An 11,153-nucleotide genomic window follows, 5' to 3' on the forward strand; every position below is an offset into this window, starting at 1 on the left:
TAAAAATGGTCCAAGTGCGCTGTCGCCGCATGGCTAATCATCTGTCGGTTCTCACTCATGTTGGAATAGGATCCATTGATCCTTTTGCGTCTGTCACTAGGCCCAACACTCGTGAGTTTGAAGCTCGTCACAGTCATCCCTTCCCAAATCCTACTCAGAATACCACAGACAAGGTTTAGACTTTCCGGATCTCAGGAATGGCCGTCAATAATTCTAGCCTATACCACGAAGACTCTGATCGTGAACCAGGAGGCTAAGAGATATGCATTCAAGCTTGTTTTCATGTAGAATGGAAGTGTTTGTCAGGCACGCGTTCATAAGTGAAAATGGTGATGAGTGTCACATAATCATCACATTCATCATGTTCTTGGGTGCGAATGGATATCTTGGAATAAGAATAAGCTTGAATTGAATAGAAAAACAATAGTACTTTGCATTAATTCATGAGGAACAGTAGAGCTCCACACCTTAATCTATGGGGTGTAGAAACTCCACCGTTGAAAATACATAAGTGAAAGGTCTAGGCATGGCCGAATGGCCAGCCCCCTAAACATGATCAAGAGATCAAAATTGATACAAAGATAGTTTCAAAAATGATCCAAAGATCTGAAATAAATAACTAAAAGTAGTTTTTATACTAAACTAGTAGCTAGGGTTACAGAAAATAAGTAAATGATGCAGAAATCCACTTCCGGGGCCCACTTGGTGTATGCTTGGGCTGAGCATTGAGCTTTACACATGTAGAGACTTCTCTTGGAGTTAAACGCCAGGTTGCAGCCTGTTTGTGGCGTTTAACTCTGGTTTGTAACCTGTTTCTGGCGTTTAACTTCAGAATAGGGCAGGAAGTTGCCGTTTGAACGCCCGTTTGCGTCGTCAAAACTCGGGCAAAGTATGGACTATTATACATTGTTGGAAAGTCCTGGATGTCTACTTTCCAACGCAATTGATAGCGCGCCAATTGGGTTTCTGTAGCTCTAGAAAATTCACTTCGAGTGCAGGGAGGTCAAAATCCAACAGCATCTGTAGTCCTTTTTCAGCCTCTGAATCAGATTTTTGCTCAGGTCCCTCAATTCCAGCCAAAAAATACCTGAAATCACAGAAAAACATACAAACTCTTAGTAAAGTCCAGAAATGTGATTTTTATTTAAAAACTAATAAAAACATAGTAAAAACTAACTAAATCATACTAAAAACTACCTAAAAACAATGCCAAAAAGCGTATAAATTATCCACTCATCAGTATAATTGGAAGGTAATCCAGCGAAGCTTCGTCACCAATGATCTCATCTTAATCCGAAATGATATCGAAGCAGGTCGGTCAGGAGAAGGGAAGCTAGCAGCTAACTGGAAAGGGTCATACCTAGTTACAGAAGTACTAAGAAAGGCTAGTATAAGGTGTCCGACCTCGAAGGGCGAGAGCTACCAAGGTCATGGCATGCCTGTAAACTAAGAAGGTACTATAGCTAGAAAATAGTAAAGATCTTAGGTCAAGGTGCACTCTTTTTTCTAAAAAGGTTTTTTAATGAGGCGCCAGGCCGAGATCTAAAAAACTGCCCGACCTAGAAGGGTAAGCACTCTCATGTACACACTTTTATTTATGTTTTTATCTCATTATTATTTGAATAAAAGTTATCAATTCCCTAAAAAGTTTCCTACCAAGACGCATTAATCTAAAGCTCATAAAACGCGAAATTCATCGCCCGATTAAAAGAGGTCGGCAAGGTGAAGCGATAGAAGCAAGATAATGCAAGAAGTTATAAAAAATAACCCAGAAAAAGTGACTGACGAGGTCTAACTAAAAATAGGATTACTAAAAATAACTTAATAAATCCCGACAGAGAAGTCGGACTAATGAAATGATCACTGAAAAGGGAAAAAAATCTCGCAAAGGCCAAAAAAAGGTTAATAAACCAAGGCCCAAAATGCTCAGCTAAAAAGGTACAATCCCTGAAAAGGATTTTACCTAAAGCAAGAGCATGACCTCGAGATGGAGCTAAAAAGTCATCCAAACAAACTATAAAGAAAAGGTTTCCCATCAGGACACTACCTAAAAAGTTGTTGGAATACGACTAAAAAGCCTGGATAGCAAAGGCATACAGATTGACACCACAAGGAGGCGACCCAAAGAGATAAATATGACCTCGAAAAAAGAGAATAAGTAAAAGTCTAAAGGTCGAAAAGCCCAGCTAAAAGGGGTACAAAACTCCTGAAAAGAGATACTACTCAAAAAGGATAATCCCAAAACAAGGGTAAGAAAGTCATCCAAACAAACTAAGAGGGTTTTATACCCAGAGAAGTTGTTTGGAATTCGACTAAGAAGCCCAGACGACAAGTTGCAAAGACGATATAGCTGACTAAAGAAAGGAGGTAGCCACCGCAAGGGAAACTAAGGCAAACCCCACCTCAAGGGGTGTCAAACCAAGGAAACCCAAAACACCTATATAAAGGTTGAAGAGCAACCTCCTCCAAACAAAGGTTGAAAAACAACCTCCAAATACAAAGCATATCAACACAAGCAAAGGCAATGCATCATTCAACACAAATTAAAGCAGTAAAGACTCAAAGGCTGCCTAAATGGCAGCCCAAGAATTTAAAGTTTTTTTTTTGAAATAAAAGTTGCTAGGAAGCAACTAAATGCCAAAGAGTAACCCATAGGAACTTACAAAAAACTAACAAGTTCAACAAAGTCCACAGGTCGGACTATACCAAATACATAATCAAAACAGAGATATAATAAGGAATCATAAAGGATCCGAAGTCACATCAGTAGCAGCACCCTGAGGAGAAGGAGGGATCGTCGAGATAGAGACGGCTCTAACAACCCCGTCCGGGCCAGTCAGGATCTTTAGGTTAGGCTCAGGAAGGACCACCTCGGCAGAAGGGGCCATAGAAGCTGAAGCTGCATAAGTTTTGGCTGGCGGAACCAAGGGAAGACCTTCATCTTCATCATCTGGTGTAGGCACGATCTTGCCATCCTCTACCACATTGTCCATACTGAATAAGGAGAGGTCGAGCTCAGGAGCAAGAACCTAGACTTGGGCCTTTAGATTTTCATATATCTCAGTCATACTGCTCACCATATGACCTTGAAGCTCGGCATAATCGTCCTAAGCAGACTGAAGTCTCTCCTTAGTCTCCAGAAGCTCGTCATATGTGCGGGTATAGCTCTCCTTATACTTTTTAGCCGTCTCCTCGGCCAGATTTATAGTCGCCTCTGCTGCAGTAGCTCGAGACTTCTCCTTCTCAACATCAAGATCCAATTTAGCCACCTTGGCATCCAGCTCATCTTTCAAAGCCTTAATCCTATCATACTTAGACTTAGCATCGTCCATAAAGGCTCTGGTAGCATGAACCGGAGACTCCCGGACAACTCGGGATAAAGCCGCACCAAGATTGGCCATCTGAATACTATTGCTCGTTATGAAATCAAGGTGGTGAAGGATCGAAACGTCGTCCATAGGGACTTTACCATGAGGAGTAATCAATTCTTTGGCAAAGGCCACATCATCAAATTCTTTGTCATCAAGGTTATAAGTCCCAACAATTTTTTGCTTCTTGGGAGGGGGACCAGCAGCAGTAGGAGAGGAGGCAGCACCAGAGGTCATCTAAGATGGGTCAGACGGAGCTGTCCGAACTTTCAGGGTCAGGATAATCTTCCTGGTCCCTGAGACTCAGCCGCCGACTTCTTCAGAGGCAGCTGTGCCGAAGACCCCTCTCCTAACGTCTTATTTGACAAATTTTGGGCAGCCATCGCCTTCTTGGCCTTCCGAAAAGACTTCATAGAGTCCGAAAATTTAACCATCTCTGAAAAAGAAGCCAGGAAAATAATTACACAGTCGGAAAAAGATAAACTCACAAACAATAGAAGAAAACTATCTGTAAAGAAAGAGGTCAGATGCTACCTAGCTCAGCACGAAGAAGGGAAGTATCTCCTAAAAATCTCTTCGTATCTAGATGAGGAGGTTCCCCCCAGTGCTCCTCTAAAACACCCACAAAGGCCTGTTCTACCTCGTCTAAACTTTCCCAAAGGTACTTAGGGGCTACAGGTTCTTTTTGCCACCATAAAGGAAAAGTAGGTTCATCATTTTCATCCAAAAAGAATGGGCGAGCATTCTCAACAGCTCGGACTTTAAAATAGTAGTTTTTAAAGTCCCGAAAAGAGTCGTCAAACATCGAAAACACTTTCTTCCCCTAGGTAACTCGGAAGGAAATCCAAGAAGCTTTCTTCTTGGCCACCCTAGGTTTTGTCAACACAAACAGGTAAAGAAAAAGGGATATTGTAGGTCGGACACCCAGCTCTTGGCACAATAACTGAAAAATCTTCATGAAAGCCCAAGAGTTGGGATGAAGTTGTGACGGGGCCACATTACAGGTCCACAGGAGTTCAGTTTCAAAGGCAGTAAAAGGAAGGGTATTACCTAGCTGGCTAAAGAAGTAGTCATAGGCATAGAAGAAAGGACGTTCTCCCCGAGTTAAGGGAGGGAAACTAACCCTTTCCTCAGAATCGGGCGACAACAGCTCGTAATTCTTCTCATCCTCCCTATTACTACACACCCTATGGAACCTCCTAAGCCTCTCACAGTACTCCGGATCAGCCACAGTAACACACATAAGAACTATTGAATCTAACTAATCGGCCATACCAGCAGGGACTTTGGTGGACATCTCGACAATATTCTTACAGGAAGACATATGGCAACTACACCTATAGTAAGAAAACAAAAAAGGGGGTCACTACCAAACAACTTGGACAGCAACAGAATAGGAAGAAACCAACCAACAAAAATCAGGTACGGTAAACAAAAGGGAACCCCAGGTCTCACAAAGAGCAACGAATCAATATCAAAAGCCCAGGGACACCCTTTGGAGGCAACAACAGAGCAGAGTGCAGAAAAGAAAATGACGCAAAAGCCAGAACCTTAACCCTTTCAAATAAAAGAAAATACAAGGAGGCAAACAGAAGCCTAGATACTAACATCTCTCTACATAAACAGCAAGATAAAAAGATTTTAACTATCAAGAAACAAAGGCACACAAGAGACGCCAGGAAAGCTTCAACCCTTTCTCAAAAAGAAAAGCAAAGATCAAAACTTTGTACATTAAAGAGAGCATGCAAGAGTAAAGTGCAAAGGAGGACGACAAATAAAACGCATAAAACAAATAAGGCGTGAAGAAAAAGCACCAACCTGCGGAAGAAGATAAGCGAGCAAGCAGCAAGCCACGAACAAATCTTCACTAAAGATAATGGAAACTCCAAAAATCCAAGAAAGGAACGATTTTGGAATGCTGGGGCAGTTGATGAGTCCAATTCACACCCTCATTCAAAAATTGGTGAATTAGTTCTTTTGGCAAGCGCACCAAAATTATCGTTAAGTAATAACCCACAGTGGAGTGGGATCGTATCCACAGAGATTGGCAAATTCGAGCAGTTTTAATCGATTGATGAATTAGTCAAGTGGAACAAGTAGATTGTGATTTGCAGAATTATAAATGACATAAATGTAAATAGCTAGAATATAAAAGAAAGCAGTAAAGTACAGAAATGGAAATGGCAGAATGTAAAGTGCAGAATCATAAATGACTTGAATGTAAATGGGAGTGGGAAATTGCTTAATGTAAAATTAAGCTATAAAGAAAGGGATAGATAAGAATGGGGAAATTCATTGAGATCAGGAGATGTTGTCTCTTTGGATCAAGTCTAGCTTATATCCTCTTCAATCATGCAACTCATTGACCTCTTGGCAATAATGATTGATTGAGCCCCAATCCCTTGGTGACTCAATCTCTCATATCTTGATCAATAGCCAATTCCTTGGTCTAATTGTTCATGAAGAGAGATATGCTTGGTCCCTGATTATACCACACAACATCATAGGTCCAATTAGAGGGAGGATTATATGTCACATATCCAAACACCAAAACCCAGATTCTACTCAAGTGTGAGAAGGGATTTCAAGCATGGTCTCATGTTTCCTTTCCCAAGATTCCCATGAAATCCATTTTGCATTCAATCTCTTTCCCAAGATAATTGAACACTAAGCATTAAGAATGAAATTCCTTCTAGAAAATCAAAGAGAAGATGAAGAGAAGAAGAATTTCACTATCATCAATCCATCAAGTACAACAGAGCTCCCTCTCGCAATGAGAGGGAATTTAGCTACTCATAGATCAAAGAAAAGTACTCAAAAGTGAAGTGTAAAAGTGGATCTAAAACTAATCTCCCTAACTGCTTAACCCCTTCTTCAGTACTCCTTGGGGGTATTTATACTACTTCTAGGAAAAATAAAAGAATTACAAAACTGAAAAAGGAAAATTACATTTTGGAGGGAAAAGACACTCAATAAGTGTGACTTCCCAGCTGGCGTGTGGTTGGCGCTCCAGGGGCGTGTCACGTGCTCCCTCAATTCTGACTTGGCATGCCACGCCCAGTCCCTCAAGTGGCACGATCGTCTTCATACCAACCTTGGCATGCCACGCCTTCGAGTTCAAGTGGCACGCCCTAGCCTTTTTCCACTTCTCTTGCTTCTGGAAACTTGAACTAGCATGGCACGCCCAGGGTATGGCGTGCCACGCCCTTGCTGCATGCTTGGCCAAGCTTCTCTGGAAAGTTGAACTAGCATGGCACGCTGATAAACCACTATTTCATGGTTTATCTTGTGCTCAATTGGGTGGTTTTTATCAACTCTTTACTCACTTATTCATACTAATTGCATGGTTTTACGTTTTCCTTCCTGATTTTGTTCTATGATTGAAAACATGTTTCTTTGGTCTTAAATTTCCTATGTTTAATCCTCTCTTATTACCATTCGATGCCGTGATATGTGTGTTAGGTGTTTTCAGAGATTACAGGGCAGGAATGGCTTAGAGGATGGAAAGGAATCATGCAAAAGTGGAAGGAATACAAGAAGTTGAAGGAATTGCTAAGCTGTCCAACCTGACCTCTTCGCACTCAAATGGTCATAACCTGAGCTACAGAGATCCAAATGTTGCGGTTCTAGTTGCATTGGAAAGCTAACTTCCCGGGCTTCAAAATGATATTTAATTTAATATAGTGGCCATACAGATAGGTGATGCGAACGCGTGCTTCATGCGGACGCGTCACAGTGACGAAAATCAGCGTGACAGAATTCGCAATTAGCGATTTCTGGGCATTTTTGACCCAGTTTTCGGCCCAGAAAATACAGATTAGATGCTATAAAGTGGGGGAATGCATCCATTTAGAAAACAATTCATACAACATTCAATATACATAATTTTAGGTTTAGATGTAGTTTCTAGAGAGAGAGGCTCTCTCCTCTCTCTTAGGTTTTAGGATTTAGGATTTCTCTTAATTTTAGGATTTCTTCTTCTCAATTTCCAGGTTCAATGTTCCTTTTATTTATTTTCCCAATTTAATTTATGAATTTCCATGTTAGATTTTATTTCTTTTATTAATGCAATTTGAGGTATTTCAGATTTATGATTTTTATTTAGCTTTTTACATTCTTAGCTTGAATTGATTAATTGGAGACACTTGAGTTATCAAACTCCTTGTGATTGATGATTGTTATCTTTGCTAGTTGATTTATATTCCAATAACTCTAGTCTTTTCTTAGGAATTGATTGGGACCTGAGGGATCAAATTGATTTATCCACTTAACTTACCTTCATAGTTAGAGGTTAACAAAGTGGGAGCAAAATCCAATTCTCATCACAATTGATAAGGAAACTAGGATAGGACGTCCAGTTTTCATACCTTGCCAAGAGTTTACTTTATAATTATTAATTTATTTTTCTTGCCATTTAAATTATTTGTTCCACATTTCAAAAACCCAAAAATACGCTTTTTTTCCTTAACCAATAATAAATCACACATCCCTGCAATTTCTTGAGAAGACGACCCGAGGTTTGAATACTTCGATTATAAATTTTATGGGTTTTGTTACTTGTGACAACCAAGTTTTTGTACGAAAGGATTCTCTGTTGGTTTAGAAACTATACTTGCAATGCGATTATATTTTTATAAAATTTCTTTACCTACATTAAATCCAATCGTCACACGTCCAGGGTCTGGCGTGCCACGCCCCTTTGTGAATAAGTGATTCCTCTGTTTGGCGTGCCACGCCACGAACTCGAGTGGCACGCCCCAATGCTTCTTTGCTCTCTGAATAACACTAGCGTGCCACGCCTGGGATTCAAGTGGCACGCCTAAGTGAGGAATTGTGAATGGCGTGCCACGCCTTCGATACCAAGTGGCACGCCCTATGTAATTGGCCTCCTTCACCCTCTCTGGAAACTTATACCAGCGTGCCACGCCTAGAGGCTGGCGTGCCACACCCATGATCTTGCCTTGGTTCCAGTAGCTGGCGTGCCACACCTCAGTCTTCAAGTGGCACGCCATAGTGAGATTCTTGGGTTGGCGTGCCACGCCTTCGACATCAAGTGGCACGCCCAGGCCTTGCTTTGGTCTCTTTGTGCATTGGTGTGCCATGCCTGGTCGCTCAAGTGGCACGCCTAAGTGAGATTGAGAGGTTGGCGTGCCACGCCTTCGACCTCAAGTGGCACGCCCAGTCTTCAATTGCCTTTAGCCCCTTCTCTGGATTATTGTACCAGCGTGCCACGCCATGCTGCTCAAGTGGCACGCCCATACATTTGTGAACTCTTCAAGCTTAGCGTGCCACGCCTGGATCCTCAAGTGGCACGCCCAAGTGACTTTTTGGAGCTGGCATGCCACGCCTTCGATACCAAGTGGCACGCCATAGTGAAGATTGTTCCTGGAGTGGTGAGTTGGCATGCCACGCCCTTGGGCTCAAGTGGCACGCCCATAGTAGCTGATGGGTTAGGCGTGCCACGCCCAACCTGGCGTGCCACGCCCCTTCAGTGTCCTCTATAGTTGCTCTCTGGTACTTTGTACTAGCGTGCCACGCCCAGTCCCTGGCATGCCACGCCCACATGCATGCTTGAACTTCTCCTCTGGAATTTAGTACTGGCATGCCACGCCTAGCTCCTGGCGTGCCACGCCAGTGCATTTTTGTGGCGTTTGCTCCTAAGTGACACGCTAGTTTCACACGCCCAGCTTCTTGTTGCTTTCTTCCCATTTTTGATGCCTTTTTTACCTGAAATTCAGCACAACTCATCTCAAAGTAGTGTACCATAATATTCATCAAATAATACATGAATTGTACTGATCAAAGGAGATTTATGCTCTTTTATGGTCCTCTTTATGCAAGAAAGAAGGGTAGATGATGCAAGTCATCACAACACCAAGCTTAAGCTTTGCTTGTCCCAAGCAAATAAATGTGAGTAAGCCTTTATAATTTGAGGCCTTGGCCTTGAATGATTGCAACATAACTAAGGGTAAGACTAAGTGTTCAACACATGTATGAATATTTTAATATCATGAAAAACTCTTAAATCCTTGAGGGTTCTTTCAAGTATAGGCTTTAGGGGTCCTTTCTATTTATTGTCACCTTGAAGTAGTAAGAGTTGTTTTGCTTTCTTGACCATGACTCTAACTGTTTTGTCTCAAGACAACCCTTTAATTAGGCTTTCAATTAGCACTCCCAAACCAGTTGGTTTTAGGGTACTGGTGTTGAAACACCCCTAAGAATTTACTTGCCCAGGTCTCTTCTTGACACATCTTCACCACAAGCATCTACCAGGATCTTTAACTCTTTTTGAGCTTTTTAATGTTTCTTTCCCATCCCAGTAGTTGATGCTCAGAGCCTTGGGTCTTTATTGCTTACTACTTCTTGGTTCTATGGATATTCAAGGAACACCCCTTAACCTTCTCTTGTTATACCTTCTAAGATTAGTTTCTTTTCATGACTCATTTTCTTTTTAGTTCATTCAAGGTTCTACACTTAGTTTCTTATTTCTTAGTTTGTTGGATGATCTATCTTGGCCTTGGTTTCTCTTACTCTTGTTTTTGCACAACTCACATTGACTCTTATGGAGACAAGCTCTACTTTTATTTATGTTAGAAATGAAGACTTGAAATACATGGTTATTTATGTTAGAGGACTCATAAAGACTTCAAAAAGTAAACTATCCTAGCATGATTATTTATTCAAAAAGTAAATCAAACAAAAGCTTAAAACAGGATTTTAGAAATTAGAGAGTGTCAACCATGGGACTCAACAAGCTTGAGCAGCTTTATCTTCAGTTCATTGGCCCCTTTCCTTTGTCCTTCTTCTTGGAAGGGGAAGAGCCACCTTCATCTGGCTTGGAGGAACCTTCTTGTGCTTTGGCATCCTTGGGCTTCTAAAATCCTGCCCTCCTCATATAATTCCTTTCATCCTCCTTCTGTTTGGCTAGAATTTCCTCTTGTCTTGCACTCAGCTCCTCCATTCTTTATATGAAGGTTGGGTATCATGGGTTTAGAGCGGCCACGGCATTACACAAGTGATTCAGCTTCGCTTGTGTATTGATGTCATACTGCCTCCTGGATATGGTTCTGGCATCATAGAGATTTCTGAATTCGGCCAAGTTCCTCTGTTGCTATTTGCCTTGCTCTACTATTTTGTCTAGTGCACTTCGCACCTCTTCCCAGTCAAATTGTTCTTACTGTTCCTTCCTCATATACTCCCAACTCCCTTGGAGTTGCTAAATATTCTGGTTGACTTGCCTCCATTGTTGTTGCTAAGTCTCCTTGAGTTGATTGACATCTTCTCTCAGATGGTGTAGGTCTCCCTTTATTTGGTGTACATCTCCTTGCAGTTGTTCCTAGTTGAATCCCTCTGGGAATTGTTGATATTAGTAGTGTGGTGGTGGTGGTTGAAGTGCTAGAAAGTGAGGTTGCTCTTCTGCCTCTTTCTCTTCTTGTTGTTATTGTGGTCCATGAGCATGAGCTCTTTGTTCTCTGGCCCTTTGAAGTGGGTTAACAGCTACCACTTTGGCCATCTTCTTGGAAGTTATAAATTTGTCTTGCTTCATAAGTACCTCATCAATGATCTTTTCAACTCCAGCCTCATCACATAGCCTCTGTATGATGCTGGGGAACGTCAACCTTGTATTGTCACTGGTGTTTTTCAGCACTTTGTTAATGTTGCTGGCAATCATCTTCCCCACATTGACATTCTCACTTTTTATGATGTTGTATATGAGCACAGCTCTCTCCTTGGCCACCTCTGAAGTGTTGGATGTGGGGATTAGGGACCTCCTTACAAATTCTA

The sequence above is a fragment of the Arachis hypogaea genome, chromosome 14 (genome assembly GCF_003086295.3).
Source record: "Arachis hypogaea cultivar Tifrunner chromosome 14, arahy.Tifrunner.gnm2.J5K5, whole genome shotgun sequence".
Lineage (NCBI taxonomy): Eukaryota > Viridiplantae > Streptophyta > Magnoliopsida > Fabales > Fabaceae > Arachis > Arachis hypogaea.